This window comes from Rhea pennata, chromosome 2 (genome assembly GCF_028389875.1).
Source record: "Rhea pennata isolate bPtePen1 chromosome 2, bPtePen1.pri, whole genome shotgun sequence".
NCBI lineage: Eukaryota > Metazoa > Chordata > Aves > Rheiformes > Rheidae > Rhea > Rhea pennata.
In genome coordinates this window covers 14,662,177-14,681,853 of record NC_084664.1, presented here as the reverse complement: position 1 = coordinate 14,681,853, position 19,677 = coordinate 14,662,177, and positions in this window count along the sequence as shown.

The window sequence follows — 19,677 nt, the reverse complement described above, 5'->3', positions numbered from 1 at the left end:
TGATATATTTATAGGCAGCAGTTGTATCCCTCTCTCAGCTTTGATTTTGCGTGGTTTAATTGTATTCTTATGTTTGCAGTCTCTTGCTACTGTTCTTTTACTTCTTTGTAATGCCAGTGAAAGTAACATTTGGACAACGGCTGAGTGTTTGCTTGTTTCATGTAAATCCTTACTCCTCCAAAGAGTCAAAATGTATTTAGCTACAAATGCTTTTCCATAGAATGCCTTGTGGAGAAAGAAGATAGCTAATACATTGTTTCTTTGTGCCTGTACCAGTTATGTATGTTGATGGCTGATGACATGGCTTGTCTCTAGGAGGAATGACCGTAGCTACAGAACTCAGAGGTGCAGGCAGTAAAAGCAAAGCTAGAAAATACGTCACACACCCTCTCAGGGTGTTACCAGGTTAACTTCCCATATCATATATCATATATCAGTGATACTTTGATAGTTTTGGTGGCTTCCCACTGCCTCTGCTTGTCTGGCAATGCTGGAATACGTACATGGTTTTATTAACTTCTGGAGCTTCATCCAGCAGTCCAGGTTTTTGATCCTTTTCTGGCTGCTCAAACCATTGTTAAAGTCAAGTGTCCATTGTTTAAAGCATTCTCAAAAATCCAAGGTCTGTCTTTGTTTATGTTATTCAGGAAAATAGTGTGGAAACTCAGTGGAATCACTTGTGGTCATATAGTTATGACAAGCTTGTGAATGTTACCCACTTTGTTAAGGCTGATCATTTGTGTATAAATGCATACGGAGCCTAAAGAACATCAAAGCCTGCCATCCTGCTCATGTGAAAGGTCTATCTAGCCTCAGATCCCATCTGCAAAAGTGGTCTGTAATGAATGCTTAAAGAGGAGTATGAGAAGAAAGTGGTTATCATATCTGCTTTACATGCAGAAGGTCCTGGGTTTGAGCCCCAGTGGAACCAGCACCAGGAAATCTTTGGGAGGTTGGACTAGATGATCTCCAGAGGTCCCTTACTGATTCTATGATTATTAAGAAGGATGTACACAATACGACTCTTCCTTTTTCTCATCCTTCTTGATGACCTGCCAGGATTTCTGGACCACTCATTTGTCTCTGTATGTACCTTCCTCTACAGAAGTGGATATTAATTAAATGACTTGTGTTTCAGACCCATCTGCCATGGCTTTTGAGCAGTTGCATGGAGAACTGTGTCCCAGGCCAATCTGGTGTAGCCATCTGGCTGTGCTTCTGAATGGCACTGCACAGCCACATCTCACTAAGCAGGTTCAGCTGGATATCTGCTCAGTGATGCTGGCTGTGAATAGGCACTCATCATTGTGTGGTTGCATTTATACCAAATAACAAGGTTACTGTTCTCATTTCTGGGATAAGTTAGCCTTTTCCAAATTAGAAGGTGAACTGCTTCTGTGAACAGGACTGAAATAGTCAAAATGAGTCCAATTAGCAAAGAACTATTTTAGTTGATTTTGTTCATTTTGACTGAGACAAGTTAGGATGTGATGATAAAGTTATTTCAGGCAGCAAGTCTGTAGTGAGCAGTTTGGGAAGGCATTGGAGTCAGTAACTTCTCAGATCAGTGCACTGTAAGTTAGAGGACAGCAGGCTTGCTTAATCACTGTGTTCCCAGGACTTCTGCTTCTGTTTCCTGTTTTACTTCCATTTCCTCCTAAATCAGCTGTGTTTTATTCCTTCTCTGGCTTCTCTCAGCCAACTGAGACTATATTGTTCTATGAATTAAATGACCAGATTGCCTTTTTTCATATTCCACTCTCCTAGATCTACTGTTTGTTGTGCTCCTTCCAGAAAACTGCTATCCTATTTTAAACCTATTCTCTAAATGTTGTTTTTCTTCCATATTTGTGGGACTAATGTAATTTGGCTTATGATAGACATCAGGCTGAATCACCACCACCACTCACCACAAACAAACAGGTATTACCACACACCAGCCAGCCCTAATCAGTGCCAGTCCCATATAACCACAATTAAATTGCACAGCAGTCCCCAGGAGGAATCACAGGTCATTAGGATTATTTTGCAATTGAGTGGTTTTAAATATTTCCATAAGAATGTGCAGCTATTTATCAGTGTGGTTGCAGACTCTCTAGCTGCAGTCCAGTATGTACTCACTACCGCTAGGCTGCTTTAAGATGTTGAAGTCTCCGTGTCTCTCAAGCTTCATCATCTCTACACCTGAGGATACTGCCCCTTCAGCTCTGTCAGCATATTCACTCTCTAAGCCGGTTCTGTAAATAGTACCACCACTTTTAAAAGTGGTTAGGCTAAGGAAGATAATTTTTGCAGGTTAGGAAGTGACTACACTGGGGAGTTTGGTTTCCCTCAGTATGCTGGAGAAGAGCAGCAGCTGTGGACTTGATGCAGCAGCCTCTTCAAGGAACTTGCTGCAGCTCCAGGAGCATGTTGATATGCACCATCCAACATCAGTATCCTCACTGGCGTCAATGGGGCTCCCTGACTAAGGGCTTTGAAGTGTAATTGTGCATGTTACTCCCTACTGAGAGTTCTGAGAGGAAGTCAAAACATCTTATCTTAAGTGTGCCTACTTTCTCCAATCCACAATAGACTATTTGCTATACAGGCTAGCTCTTGTCAGATACGTCTGCAGAGAAACTCTGGCAGCTTTTGGATAGGAATTCTATGTACACAGGTATTAGCAACTTTCCTAAAAACATTTTTTAAAAGTCAAATATCAGAAAATTTGGACAGAGTTTTAATAACATAGAAAAAAAGATACCACTTGCTAATACTCCCCCCAAAAATAATAATAAATTGGTAAATGAAGGCTAAACTATTTCCAGAAAATGCACAGAGTCAAAGGCAGAGTCTATTAGCACTGTCTGTGCACATCCTATCATGACTTGTTTTCACCTCTCTCTCTCTCTCTCTTTTTTTTTTTTTTTTGCCTTTCCTGTAGGAAAAACTGCCTTCAGGACCCAGTGTGCTTAAAATTTTCCACTATTTGGAGGTCTACAGTTTCAAACCATCACATGTGATTTAATAAGTTTGGAATGATCTTTCTAGAGGTGAGGACACAAAATAGCCAAGTTCACCACAAGATGCTTATTAAATAAATAAAGCTTTCATTTAAAATAGGAAAAGTACTGGAATTGTTTCTCAAATTACTAAGTTAAACGTCTGCTACATTATGAAGTAAGATATTTTTCTAATATTTAGATCCAAAGTCTTCCATGATACTTTTAACTCCATATCAGGAATCAAAACATAATGTTTAGCAAATGTGCTCATGCATCATTTCTGGGTATTCTACTAATAATGGGATATCTGTTGTAAACAAGAATAATTTTTAAGTTTATAGCCTCTGGCCAAGGAAGCGGGCACTAAAATGCTGACTGTTGCAAAGCCTACTGTCTGCAACTGGGCTCCTCCAAGGAGTCTTACAGCCCTGGTGTAAGACCAGAGCTTCTTATGCAATACATTGGGAGAAATATATGCCTAAAAGCAGAACTATGAGGCAAGAACATTAAATTTAGTAGCCAAAAAATAGTAATGAGTGAAATGTTTTACATACCAGCGCTATCTGAATTTTAGGACTTTTGCTTAGTACTATGGAAAAGTGTAATCCCTGATGTGAAGAATTCACAGCCAGGAAGCATTTCCTGCAGGTGAGCTTCTGTAAATTTTCTTTTGAAGACGCAACTGAGATCATGCTGCTTCCTTTTACAAACAAAATAGATTAGATGGGAAAATGGGAAATCTTCAGCAAGAGCGCTTTGAGTGTGGTCCTCTCAACCTATATAGCTTGAAAATTAGGGTAGACTTTTGGAAAGAGGATATGTATAGCTTAGTGTGCTCAGATAAATTGAAGCTGATTTTCAATGATAAGCGCTTGTACCCCTGAAATAGTGAATAAGAAGGTGTGTGTGAGTGTGCTTTTGCTCTGATCATATTTTTTTTTTTTTAAAAAAAGGACCGATATTTCATTGTTTGCCAAACTTGCTCCAGTGTATTTTAGGTCAGAAGCAGAGGAATTCCTAGTTTGTGGATTTAAGGCTTAGGCAGAACTCTGACCTTGACTCCTTTGGCTGCGAGGGCTTAGGAGGTTATATGTACATAGAAAATCAGAATTCTAGGCATCTGGGGAATTTTTATGACAAAAGTCTACATGCCTCCTAATTTAAGTACAACAGGTATCTAGGAGCTGTGACAACCCCAGTATTGGAAATAGGCTCTTAGATTTCCTGGAAGTCCTGCTCTAATCCCTTGCTTGGATCTCAGCCATAGTGTACCTGAGATCTTGAATTGTATGTGTTTTTTTCTGAAGCCTGTGCACCTGTCTTAGGTGATGACCAAAACTCTTTGGGTTAAGAGAATTCTGTATTAAAATAGACATTTTAACAGTGTTAAGAACACAGAGCAGGTTAGACTAGAAGATAGAAAGATACCCAGCAGCACAGAGATGTATTCCGTTTCTGAGGTACAGGATGAGAAGAGTGAGGACACAAGAAAAGCACAAGACAAATGAGCAAATCAGCCATGAAATTCTGAAGGAGGGAAGATGGCTAGGCACTGGTACTCTGGGCTACTCATCAGTCTCATCAGTGGTCATACATGGATGGATGCATGCCTCCTCTTCTGCATTCTCAGTGAGATGATCTAAAACCAAACAGACACGTAGGGCAGGCACTGAGCCCAAGCTGTTATGCCCTTCTTCTGAACTAGACTTACTAGGCTGAGCATAATATTGCAGTAACTGTTTGTTTTCATCTTGTTTGTGTTTGGCTATCTGTCTGTGAAGACATATAATATAGATGCCTGTCCATTTGCATAAGGTTGCGTGTATACAAACTATATTCGTAGAAGAGTGAAGAGGGAGATATCAACTGGCAAAAACAGATATTTAAAGAAGCTTAATCAGGACAGGCAACAGGTTATAATCATTCCTTTTGACTCTACCTCTGGATAGAGTTTGAGTGGAGTAGTTGCTTGTGTTTGGTCTACACAAGGAAACAAAGGAGAATTTTGCCGTGTTTCCAGTTGTTATGATTTTGTTTGTGAGCCTTGTAATATTTAATGGTTTTCTTAAAACATCATATAGTAATGTGTAATAATAATGATATGTAATGTAATAAATAATAATGAGTAATGTGATTGAGTGAACATCACGGTGTTCACTTTTAAACAATTCAAAGTCACATAGTTCTCATAGTGATAGAGGGAAAATTGAAGAAAAGAATCCAACAGAATACAAATAAGAATGTAGTGTATTTTCATGATCTTTTTAAAATTTTAATCATGAATCCCAAGAGCTGACAACACTGCAGCTGTGGAAGGCCTCCACATGGCCGTTCTTGTCACGTTTACCTGATCCCTAAACAAGACCTTTTCTTATGGTGAGTGTGTATATGTGAGGAAACTTTTAGTATGTGGCTGTAGCATCCTCATCTGATGTCAATTTAAAAAGACAGGTGATTTCTTCAAGGTGAAAAATAATGTTATGTTATTCCCCAAGGTATAAATTAATACAAAATATACGTCTAATAATATAAAGTAGTAGACACAGATAGCTCAGCCTGAACAGCAGGGCTGTAGTGTTGAGTTCCTCTATAATCAAAATATGCAGGGACCTCTAGGGAATGTCTTAGGCTGGCTGATTACCTATTAAAATTTCAAATCTTCAGTATAGGCCTATAGAATGGATAACCTCAAATGAAGAAAGAGTACTATTTCCAATTTCCATTATATCTACAGTTTTAGCTTTTGCATGGGTAAGGAGGGACATGGAGGGCAAGCCCCATGATGTCACCTATTCGTGCTCTGTAGGTTTGGCTTTCTTTCACTAAGTATGAATAAATATGGAAGAGTCTTATCTTGATGTTTTTTATTTAGTTATAATCCTTTCGATATTTTTACTATCCTACTTATAATTCTCTACAGTTCAGTATACAGTCTGTCCTTGTAAACAGCACAATTTCTCCTAGTGTTTGGTTTCCACACAACTGACTTTCAAGCATTTAGCCTTTCATTTTCCAAATCAGTTCCTGCTATTGCAGAATGAATTTTGCCCATTAGAGCCACATATTGCCTGATTTAGCTGAAATAAACCCTTACAGAGAAATTTACCCATATAGAGTAAATTATACCACTAAGCATGCAAGTTACAGGGGCATACAGTGCAGCTGGGCTTAGAATACCATCACATCTGCTTTACATGCTGAAGGTTCGAGCCCCAGTGGAACTAGCTTCAGGAAATCTTTGGAAGGTGGGACTAGATGATCTCCAGAGGTCCCTTCCAACCTTACTGATTCTGTAACTTCTGTGACTTCTCTACTTACTCCTGTTATTTCATAAATGGCCTTTCATTCATCAGTTTACCTCTATACGCCTTCATTTCTGCACATCATCTTTGAAACTTTTTAAGGAAGGGATTGTCACTCTAGGACACTTATTTTGTGTCCAGCTTCACAGGGTACATGAGAATGTACCTTTAGTGGGTTACAGCAATACAACTAATGATTGTTTTGGGCCAGCAGCTGAACCATAAAGACAAAAAACGGTTGAGATGGAATCAAGCTTACAATTTTTTATCTTTTCTGTACAAAAACAAAATACTGAAAAAAAAATTTTGTTCAGTAGGATACTACTATTTACTGAAATGTGAAACATTTTTTTTGGAGAGTTGGAGGAAAAATAAAGGAAAGGAAGGCAGGTTCACAAAGCCGGAAAAAAAAGCAAAGCCAAGCTGTCTAATAGCCCAGTGACCAAAGGACTCAGCCAAAATGAGCTGGATCATCAGCATCCTCGAATAGTGACCCACTTTTCCTAGGTCCTTCAGAAGAAAGGTCATACATTCCCTCTTGACACATTTGGTAGGTTAGTGATTCTGTGGTGCCAACTAAATTGCAGTCTTCAGGTGAAGATTTTTGGTGGTTGGAACATTTATGGTATCTTTGTCAATTGTTTAGAGTCTAACATTTAAGTCCTCAGTGAGGACACTCGTAAACTCTTTATATCTAGCTACCTATTTCTGGGACACATATTTCTTTGGGATTGCCATCTCATGGTAAGCTAATGGGTTTAAAAGTCATTAAACAGACATTTGTAGGCAGGCAGTGCAATTACAGAAGCCTCCTTTCCTCAGGAACCCAGAATAAAATCACCTTCGGTGAAGCTAATGCAAGAGATTAAAGACCTGTGTAGTCAAGACAGATTTGTCCCTTAAATAGATTTTTCTTGTCGGTGATTGAGTAACTTTAGAAATGTGACACCCTCTTATACACAATATTACCTGTAAAATTGCCAGTGAGGAGGGATAAACTACCTATACCCTTCAATAGAGACTACAAGCTTTTGTAAAAGATCTATGTCAACTCAACCCTGAATGAGAAGCAGAAATTCCTGGGTGAAATTCTTTGGCCTCTGATATGCTTGAGGTCAGACAGGATGATCACTTCTGAGTATAAACCTATGAATGTGACCTCATTAAACAATAGTGGCCAACTCAATCCAGCCTGCTTTCTAGTAAGCTTTTCTTTTTTTTCATTTTCTTCACTACAGCACTTGCTGTACAGAACATGCTTATTTTTCAGCAAGTCTGTAGAAACGTTTTCATTAAGTTTTAGCTAATCCCAAACCCTGCCTAATCCCAGGATCACAGGTGATGTATGTTCATTTGCAGCCACGAGATCTGGAAACTAAACTCACTTCTGCTTGAAGTAAAAACCTGATTATTACGGTTGAAAGGCAAGAATGTCTAGGTACTCTACTACACCTTTCTACAAGGAAACAAAGCACATATTGGACAGGCGGATGTTGCTCCTGGCAAATACTTGAATGCCATTTCTCTGCTTATGAAAAACTACTCTGATAGTTCTAAGCCTGGAGGAAGGTGGCAGAGCTTGAGGTGGATCTCAATCTTGATTCACACATTTAAAAATAAACCTAGAGTGGTAGGTTTTGGCAAAATACCCCTGCAATTTTACCTCAGAGGAGAGACTGAACATTAATTTTATGTGACATGATCAAGAATAGTAGCTTTATCTGAAATTAGATTTATCTTATCTGAAGGTTACACTGCCCTCACACACACGAGTTTTCTGGATTATCTGCCTCCTGTATCCTTATGAGTAGGCCAGGTACCGAAACATGCAAGGAACCTTCTGTGTTTAAGTGTTATTGAGGCATTGCACTAAGGGGTCTGTGGCAAAACTGAATGGCATATTACTGAAAAAGAATAATGCTTCCATAATGAAAAATGAAAATAAAGTGCTCTGACAGGAGCTAACCATCTAGCTCAATGAAAAATGTTTAATGTCAGGCACTTGAAAGAAAAGCAGAAGGGCAAAATGTCAGAATGCCAAGAGAGGCTCTTGTTCTACCTGCAGGCGCTAGGATGGAGGAGTGCTGGATTCAGTTAGTCCTGCTGCTGAGTGTTTAAACTCACATATCCTATCTCCTAGGATAGTGTTATGACCTCTTGTGTGTTTGGTGCTAGACTAATAAATGCTGTTTTGCTCCTGAAAAAGGAGTCAAATATTCACTGAAGTTTCAAGATTCTATTATATAGGTGACTATCTTGACTTATAAGTTAGAAAATTACAATCACTCTCTTAAAAGTTGGTTTAATTCTGAGTAGTGTATTGAATTGGTGTTGTTAGAAATGCTGTAGAAAATCTGCCTCAGAGCAGCATAGATTTCGCTGAAACAAGGACTGCTGCCTAATCTTCGTAGGTGGTGGTTAGGGTAGCACCTTGAATGAAAGAAGTCCTGATTCATATTAATGCGCACTAATGGTACCCATTCATCTCAGGCAGATCAGGGTCTAGTAGCTGGCCTCACACACTTATAGACCACCTTCTTTCACTGATTATCTGGTCTTGGAAAGAAAATAGATATTTACCACAAGACTGTGTTTCAGGGAAAATGTTCATAAGAGTTTTTAATTTAACATGCTTCACATTTGCTGTGTGTGGATTTGCCATCTCCATTCAGCTCTTTTTTTTCTAATGTCCTCTCACTCCTTACCACATCAGAACATTTTTAGGGCCTATATTTCTAAATTACCATCGTCATCCTTTTTCCCCAGGCATCTGAACCAAGCAAAGGTGGAAGGAAGTGGAAAAAATACCACCTGGGAAACTTTAAGGGTTGAGAGACCACAGATTACTGAGATGCATACAAAACCTCAAGTTGTTTTCACGAACTGTTGCGAGCATGGCCTGAGGGTCAGGAATACATTAAATCAAAGCTTTATTCAAGTGGTTTTGAGGTTTGAGGTGAATGTGTTGCACTGCTCTGGTAGCATCCTGAGAAGTGGAGTGCGGGTAAACTGTGAGTGGGATTTAGCTGCCCGAAGTGCACTAGTATATTCTGGAATAAGGGTGTGATTATAGGCCAACTTCACAGTAAGGATAAATGTTTTGCTATCTTATAAATACATATGTCAATAGAATATTTATTGTTAACATTCAGACACAGAGAATTGTAAGACAACAAAGAAAAATATATTATGGGTTTCTATTTCCCACTGATCTGATGCAAATAAAATGTCATGAATTATTTACAAAGCAAACAAAGAATTATAAAGGCTTAGAGGGAAATGAGTTAACTCACTACTCACATAATTTAAACTCTATTATCTAGTAGCTAATTTGAGACCACTATTTTTTTTTTTTCAGTTGTGGTTTATAGAGATTAAAAAAGCTTGAGAAATTAAGTTAGAACTATCCAATAATTATTCTATTTTGGCACTTGTATTTATTTTTGGATAAGAATACTCACTGATAGCCTCCAGCCTCTGCTGATCAGAATGATTTACAACTAAGTCTTTTCAGCCTAAGTGGATATCTATAGGTATTAGAGCTGTACAGTTTTAACTGTTCTTTATAGTTGATTAATATACCCAAGTGTATTATTTGTGTGATAGACACAAAATCTTATTTTTACTAAGATGATCTATTTATTACTGCAGCCTGAAAAAAATCTTTTATCTTCCTATATATGTGCTTTCCATACAATTTTCATGCATACTTTATGGCCTAGAAATTAAGTAAAGGAGGTTGAAAACTTTCTATTGAAATATTTTCCAAGCAACAAATGGAATTTAGTTGAAAAAAATATATTTTAAAATGGTAATTTTTGGATATTTCTATATTTTCTGATGAAAATGTCAAAATCAAGTGTTTTGTTTATTCAGTTTTATGTGGAATATTTAAATTACTTCTGATTTCAAAAATTATACAATGGCATTATTACTCTGGAAATATTTTGATTGATGTACATTGTCATCATGTCATCTTTTTTTCATGACTAGAGGACTAGGCTACCTGACTGACTTATAGCTCTCCTCAGAGCAATAAATGCATCCAAGTCTCTTACTCTGCATCTTGTTTCTAGATAATTGCTCCAACTTTTTACTACATTGCTACTTTGAGATCCTCAAATAAATTTTTTTGTGTAAAAGATTATTGCTATCAAGATGTTATTAGATTAAAAAGAAGTTCTTTCCTTTTTGATAATCTTTTCCTTCCTTCCTGAATATACTTTTTATGGCATCATAAATAGGCCTGGAGGTCATGATATGAATGATCTAAGACTAGAACTTTGAACTGTTCTTTAAAACTCAAAAGCTTGATAGATTTTTAACGCCTCCTTATTTTTTCTACATGTCCCAGCACATTTTAGCTTTACAGCTATGCAATAAAGAATGAACTTTGGAACTTATGTACAAGCAGTTCCTTTTTTTCTCTTCTCTCTCTCTTTTTTTTTTTTTTTTTTTTTTTTACTTTTTTTCTTTATTTTTTTTTTCCCTAGAAGTCTAATCTTATCACACTAATGGCACAGGATATTCTACAGTTTTTTACAACACACCTACAAACGCAATCACATCTTGCTACCCTTGTTCTCTGTAACAACAGCCTTCTGCTATTCTGCCCACCCAGCACAGGCCCCCCTCTCCCCCCATCTCACTTTTGGCCTCACTGGGGCTCAGATCACACCTGGGACCCTTTCGCCAACCTCTTTAAAGATTCCTAGGGAGGGATGAAAACATGCATGTCCGCTGAGTGGAACGGGAAGTTCAGCAAGTCGAAACAGCGTCTCTACGGCTGTGGCTGCGGTTATCCATTTGTCAGAAGTGCATGTCTTTACCTGCGTCGGCACTGCGGCAGGCAGGAGGTCTGATGCATCCGACCACAGTGTTGTGATAAGGGAAGGGAAGCGGAACTTGCCCACAGCATACCTGCAGGAGGAGATGAAAAGGGTGAACACCCGCCGTACACAGGAGCAAGTATGCTATGCTAGCTAGGGCTGCTCAGCATTTAACACTTTCAGAGCAAAAGTAGAAAGATACATTTTAATAATAAGCAAATAGTGGCAGAACTAAAAACAAAATGATTGACTAGATCAGCTTGTTTAGATCTACCTATACCACTGGTACAACTGTTCCTCACAATTGGTTTTCATTTTTTTGCCAAAACTTCTTATGCCCTTGACATTGACCTGCTGACAGATATTAGAGCAATGCCAGAAGTGTGGTGCTCATTTAAGTGAGAAAATTTATCCATGCTTGTTTAAAAGTTAAGAAAGAAACCAAATGTGAGCCTTGCAGTCCATAGGGATACGACTTTGGGCCAAAACTAAGTATTTTGGCATAAACACTAAAAACCTTTTAAAAAATAATGTCCTGTGGCTTTTTCACTTCTATTATATTAAACTGATTTTCTTTATTCACAGTGGGATTTCAAATTAATTTGTAATTATACACACTGTGAGAGGATGAGAAAGAAATGACCTAATTATAGACCAAAAAGGGTGCCCTACAGCTATCATCCAATTACTCCAAACATCTGAGCTCTTAAGCAAAATGATGGGCTTAATCTTCTCTTGGTCACATCCAGTTGTAATTTGCCACTGAATACTATAATTTCACTTTAAATATTCATTCACATAATATAAAAATCTGTACTGATGTTACTTAAAATGGAAGCAGATAATAAGAATGAGTCAGGATCCCAGATATCCTTCTAGTTTTTGCTGTCCCACACACATTTGGTGACCACTGGGTCATGGAGGTAATCATGGCCTCTCTGCTGTGTCCCCCAAATGGTAGTAATTAGCCACAATTAGGCAGGTAGAAAGCTTTTAAATTAATGGAAAAAACCCCAAAATTCCCACTAATTGGTGCAACCTGTCTTCCAGTTTTTAGCTTTCTCTTTCAACAGACAGTTCATGAAGAGAACATTAATTCTCAGTTAACATGTGAGTTAGAAAGCAGCTTTCTAATTGAACAAACCTTCATCTCTGCTCTTTATGCAATATATATATTTTATGTTCATAATGTCTCCACTAAAACCTTTAATAGAACTGAAAGAATAAAAAAGATGAAGAGAGGGACATGAGATGCAAGATAAAGGCCTCAGTCCTCCATGAGTACTTTTTTTTTCATTGATAGTTGTATAAACTATTTACACGTTAAATCAGAATGCCTTTTTCTTTCCTATTTCTTTTTCCAAATTAAAAAAAAAAATGCAAGTGAAATTCTAGGTAAAAGCAAAGAGTATTTGACAACAAAGGTGATCTTTAAGGTGGAGGGGGGGGAGAGTGAAGTAAAGTTCAGTAACTGAAAGAGAAGTAAGAGCTAATAGTGTCTCAGTCTGGTAGTGAGACCATTCACATAAGATTTAGGTGAGTTATATGGAGATCTTTCTTTCTCATTGTTCCTGCAAAAGACAGTGAGTTCTGAGGATGTCCTTCAGCCCTTGTGTGGAAGTTGTAACAAATGCTAATTGTACTGTGGAAGAAAGCCAAGTATCAGGTGAGTATCCAAGCTATTGTACATGTATTATCTCCCTATTCCATTAGTTATTTATATGAAGAGGATCAGCTTCAGTGGCTGAGGTACAGAAGAATTTACTCTTGAGAATAGTGTAGTCTGAGGATGAAGGAAGTGGCTACAGGATCTACCTCCAAGCAATATGTGGAGATTAGGTCTGTTGAGTGAATCCTCCTGGGATATATTAAGTGAAAGAGGGAACACTTTTTCTTGTCCTTATTTGTCTAAAATGTTGTGTCAGACCACTTGTGAATCTGTCCTGAAAAAATGAAGTGTATCAGAAATACCAAAATGGATCATTTGATAGCTTCAGTTTTTAATTTAATTTTGTTTCAGACAGTTTCTCAGTAAGAAATGCTTCCCCTGAATTTTTTGGCCAGCTTCATGTGTGCTTAGTCTGATGTCAGACCTCTATCTTGTTAGTTCTTGTTGCTGTAGTTTTCAGATATGCTGCCTTTAAAGATTGACGAACTTGCCAACAGGCTGAAAAGGGAAATGCTAATTTGGTGTGCTGTTTTAATATTTTGTTACCTTCTATCAGCTGGCTGTGGTGATAGACGTGTTGATTTTTTTTTGTTGGTAATGGGTTTTTATAAACATTCTGATTGCTTTAACAATGTTTCCTCTGAATAATGCCTGTTTGTAGAGACACACTGATTGTATTTATCACTATTTTACTTTGTAGAATAGACATGCATACTTTTGGTATCTGAATAGATATAAGACACAGAGTTATGCCTATATATGTATTTGCTTTGCTGCTGTTGTGTGTGCAAGTTAGGTTATATTGGTCAACACCAAGAATTCAACAAATGTCAATAAAAACAGGTCTTAAAACTGATCCATATAATACACATAGGCCAGTAGACCTCATATACACTTAATGTTCTGGCAGTTCTTCGTAATCACTGCTTTATCCTTTGTTTTCTGACAGCTCCTAATATAAATGTCTAGTTAAATGTTTGGAAGTTTAGGTTATTCCTCTGTTGGAAAGATTGATGGTGAAGTCATCTATCTTTGAAGCAACTCTATTTATAAGAAAGTTCAAAGCCCTGTTTCTTTGAACAGAGGTGAAATCGGACAATTTGAGCCAGTTTTCCACCTCCCAGATTGCAGGTACTTTCCAGACAGCGCCTTTCCATATCACTCCCTAAATACATATTATTAGGCTTCTTTTGGCCTGTGTGCCCCAATGTGTAGCCTGTACCTCACATCCAGTCTGGGAGGTAAGTCCAGCCAGCCTCTCCCAGAAGAGACAACGATCAGATGTTCAGGGAACAAACAGAATGCAAATATCCATGTGCTTCTTCTGGCCTGTCCTAGTCCAAAGCACAGAACTAGCTACTCTTGCCCAGGACTGGGGAGACTGAAGCTCCTGTGGAGGTACTGAGGAGGGAGGGGCATCCAAAGCTTACGTGCTTCTGCTGGAAGAAAACACTAACTTTTAAGCATGAAAACCCTTTGTCAGCCCTTGTTCACCCCGTAAACTCTACAGGTCCCTAGGCCGTTGTGGCTACAACCACATCCATTTTACACATACTGTCATGACCAAAACAATACATAGTGAAGAGAATTAAAATTACTGCTGGCTCTGGCTTTGTTTTGGCTGAAAATATGTGTCTCTGTTTTGAATTTTTTAGACTGAAGTTACTGAAATTCTTCATAGATGTAGCTAAAAATATAACAGATCTTTAATGTAGAATGGTGGTTACTTGTAGGGGTTTAAATAAGAGTGTAGGCTGGAAGAATTCATTATTTTTGTTCAGAGCTGAAACTTCTGGTTTTCATTAGAAGATTCTCTCACTCTCACTGCAATATCCATTACTGCATAATTTACTGAGTTAGGGATGCTCTATTGTTTTTGTAATATATCATTCTTATAAGTATGTATTTCAATGTTTAGGCTTAAAAAAAGTGACTTTGCTGAGTAAAAGGATATGGTTAAATTATGGCGAGAAATGCACAGTATTCTATAAGTTCAACACAGTTTGTTCTTCTTTAGAGATATACTGTGAGAAGGGTTACACCAGGCCCCTCCTTGCACATCTTCCTCCTATTAGCATTCCTCCAGTTTCCTTTAAATCCACTAAAATTTCCTTTCCTCCAGATTCTTATAGGCCTAATCCCACGGATTTCTGTCTTGTGAGAAGCCCAGTTTATTTTACAGTAAACTTTTGCATAATGGTGAAGTTACCTGAATGCTGAAATGATATATATTACTCTGGTGAAGAGTGATGCTGTTTTTGTCCCCTTCTGTGCTTATGAAGTGGCTATACCTTAATAACAAGTATCTATTTCGTCTGAGATGTTAAAAGTAAAGCCATCTGTAAAATGTCAGGTACAATCTTTGTTTGCTTCAGTGTTTCTTTCTTCTCTCTGCCTCAGGAAGGCTATACCTGTGTGCATTCAGTTTTATTATCCACATACAATTCTTCTTTTCAAATAGCTATGTGAAGAATTTGTTTAAATTTTCTAGCAATTTTTACCTTGTCTCTTAAAAAAAATCCTCTTTAAGCCCTGCTATGTTCTTCAGTGACCATTCTTCTCATATTTTTGAAAGCATTTTTATAATTGTCATAATCTTTTGTGAAGTCTTTTCCCTATTCCTCCCAAATTATCTGATTTTTAGCCTTCCTCCCTCACCTGTATTTTGTTTGTTTTAATCCTTTAAGAGTCCTCTTTGGCTATTCTTCTAATATTTCCTTCTGCATTGCTATAAATGATTTACTATTCTTAAACACTTAGAATTAGTTGTAATGTAGTCCTGAGTGTACTTGATGCATGCTCAACATGTATTTTTACCTCATCTTATTCTCCCTAATGCATACTGTCATTGCTTACTAGAAGAAAGCTCCAGCTGTAAGCTGTTGGCTTTACCCTGTTCGAAACCAAAGCCTGCTTTTACTTTTACTTTCTTTTTATTCCTAAGTACAAATTTTATGAGGTTAATTAATAACTCTTTAAAAGCTTCATTTTTGAATGAAATCCCACTGCTTTTTTTTTTTTTCATTTTCAGATTTAAAGTGGGGAAATGGAAAAGCACAAGAAAATATTTCAAAATATTATATTATTTTTTCAAATAATTTCTATTTACAAACGAACACTGAAAATAATATATATAGTTACTGGTATTTTATTTTATTTTATTTTATTTCAATAGTCTGACTTGCTGTCGTTTGTGTAATAAACATCTTCATATGTTACAAATGAAAAGACAAGATAAAGGCAGACTCTCACATGTCAGTCAGACAGCTGACTGAATCACTACTGTTAGAATAGTGGATTAATCTTAATTTGAACAAAAGAAATAACAACGAAACCCAAATGTCAGGATATTTACCAGCAAAATGGGACCCATCCCCCCTTGCTGGTGCAGCATGGGTATTTGTAGGCATGTCTCACACATATTCCACTACGTTGCTGAAGTTGCCTCAGAAATTCATAGTGATATTTCAAAAGCTCCAGCAGGAAAGCGAGATATTGACCCAGAACTCCAAGAAAGTGATAGCATTACTTCTAGTCTTGCGGTTGTTTGGCAGCTTCTACAGTTTCCATGTGCTTCCAGGAAGCATAACTCAGAAAGGGAGCAGTGCTTTCAAACACCTGAGGTCAGAATGAGGGGGCTCTGCTAACTACAAGTAATGGACATTCACTCATTGCTACACGTCTGTAAGCAGTTTGTTGTGCACTTCCAATTAGAAGTCATATACTCATTGGTTAGGAATAAAATATTTCACATAAGCTCCTGGGAAGTAAATATTTCCCTACAAAACAATATATTAGCTTAAGAAGGAAAACGTACCTTAAGATTTTTGGAGGGACTGATTAAAAGCAGCATGCTTTTTGATCACAATGTTTTTGACAAGATATTCACCAGTTTACGGGCTTTTCTTTATGAGTTAAGAGGATGAGAATTATAAATAGGATTTTTTTTTTCTTAAGATCTTCAATTTAGCAAAAGTATCTGACGTGGCAGGTTTAATCATCTTTCTGCCAATTAAGAGACAGACTTTCCCAAAGGCAGAGTCTTAATTTTACCTTAATCTTCTAATTATATTGTGTATATGTGTAAATTTTGACTCTGATGCTAACTTTTTAAGTACTCTATTCCTTGAGAGAATGATCTAATGCCTAGAGGGTCTTGATCTCCAATTACTGAGAACTTTCACATCTCTGCATTGTCTAGACTGCAGAGTCAGACAAAAAGCTACACTTTACACTGAAACCTTGGAGGTCCCTCAGATAAATGTGCTACTCTGGCTAGCCTGGTTTGGATGAAGAACTATTTTATATTACAGAATAGAAGGCCTCCTTTGGTTCTCCCATGGCTTTTCAAGTAATGTGATATATGAAGACAAGAGGGTGGGATTCATTTGACTAAATATAAATCTCTACATATGTAGACATCAAACAGTATAGGTTCATTTGAGCTTTTAGGTTCTGAGTATCTTATACTCTCTTCAGTGTGGTGATTCATCTCATCCTGAAGCAGCAACCTAAAATAGGCCAGTTGTACTCTAAGCATTGAGTTTAGGAAGAATAGTAGACATCATCATAAAATGCAAAGGAAAAGGGGGAGTAACTTGCAATGTACATTAGCTTTAATGGGATATATTTGCTATATCCTTAATCTTATGGAAATTCAGGAATTATTATTGTATCACATTATATTACTTTTGGCATTGTTATTGTAAACCTAAATACATTTAAAATTGTAGACTTTTGAATGAAAAATAGTTTAAATAGTCAAAATGAAAGACTAAATGAAAGGTTTGATATTGGAGTGAGTTCAGAGAGGACTAACATGCCTAATTAAGGGAGATAGAGAAATTGATTTATGAAGGAAGATTAAAGGACTAAAATATGTATACTGTAGGTTAACTAAGTGACACATAAGAAGGAACATGATAACCATCTTCAAATATTTGATGCATGTAAACACCAAGAATAGAGAGGAAATGAATATCTGGGTAAATTTCAATGGGAGTGAAATGTTCTACATTAAGTTTGCTATTGTCTTGCTTTGGTGTTGCTAGGAAAAACTTATATGCTGTAAACAGACAGAAGCCAAAAGGGAAGATTTGTATCTTGTAAGAGGCATAACACCAAAAGGGCCTTATAGAAATTATTAAAAAACACTATAGGTTTGGTATAGAACTGTGCAGCCTTTTGAACCATCCTATAAAATTCTGTAGAACAATATGATACATTCATCATTAAATTAATAAGGAATTCTAGTTTATCATAAAAGTTTGTTTTCCCACAAGAAAACAAAGTATGCAGCTCTGAAGGATCTCAGCAGGCAGCGATCAGTTGGTTCACCTAAGGAGAAAAACTAGTTCTTTCTTATGCAGAAATTACATGTTTTACAAGCATCCTACTAAGTGCTGGCCACGGGAAAAACAATTTGCTCGTAATCTGCTACATGTCTGGACAGATTATACAACTTTTAATAATTAAGCAGAAGGAAGTTCTAGATCAAGAAACTTGCCATCATACAGGAATCATATATATTATGATATATTATAACATGGTATTCAGTCTCCACTGTTTTGAGTGGGTTTTCTTTTGCCCAATATCTTTTCTGGTGAACTATTGGGAAATTATATAGCTGGGGAAAGGGATCCACACACAGGCAGAGTGAATAGGAACTGAACTGGAATAAAAGAATAGTTGTAGGCCCATGGCCCATGGATCTGGATTTAGTGGAGGGAAGAGAAAGAAGCTGTATTCAGTGTAGGGTGTGTGCTGCTTTATGAGACACGCTAGTAGCTGTATAGCTGTGGAGAGTCCGCACCTTCCCCTTTGCCATAGGATATGTCTAGTCCTGTGGTAGAAATTAGTTTAAAAGAGTCAACTGAAGAATCCTTCTTTTTTATATAGATTGTCAGAACAGGATTCAAATATTGTCATTCATCTTGAAATCTAACTAGTTTATGGCTTGTTCTCTGAACCTATCTATCCTTTTGATCTTTTTGCCTTAAGAATGCAACTGCATGAGAAATAAGTTGATAAACTTTAAAGCGAATGATGCATGTCAGAAAGTCTTTCTGAAAAAAAATTATCAAGGAATCAGAAGTGTTCCACGTAAAAAAAATTGTACCTTTTTGGCACTGGAACAATTTTGAGCTGTAGCTGCATTCATTTAGTGCAGAATTTAATTGCAGTTACTTACCTGTTCATTAGCAATACAGAAGGAACACTGGAAGTGGGAGATGTATCTTCACACCTTCCATGTCAAAAATCAGCAGCAGATTAGGTCAATAAATTTTTATGACCTATCTAAAGCATTTAACTAAAACAGGCTATAGGAAGGCTTAAGGAGTCTGTATTGAAATTGTGACTCCAAAAACTTGTATTCATTGACTACCTGTCAGTGTGCTGTCATTTAAAAGTAATTGGATTCCCTATTTTGTCTGAATCTCTTCCAAGACAGCTGATGTTCTATGTCTAGCCATTTTCAGAAATGTCCAAGGCTAACCAGATAGGTACCTCAGCCTGACTTAAGCACTCTGGAAATCCCGAAGGTAAGTGATATTGGCTTCCTTACAGCTCAGACCTCGAAAGCATGTTCAGATCCACATAATACTTGCCCAATGAACTGGTATCCCGTCAGAATGGGATCATGGATATTTTATTTTTGAAACACAGGTAAAGTCAGGTGGAGATGTTGTAGTGGCCTCATGATCAATGCAGTCATATAGGAAATGGAGAACTTCTTATATCTTCTTTGATCTCAGGCATTTCTGAGGAAGGCTCTCTTATCCTCTGGGTAAGCCTACCTGGCTAGCCTAAGCCCAGGCTAGCCTACATACCTGTACTAGAATTATGTCACTCCAGCTACGAAAGGGAATAGAATCTGTATGGAGCAAACT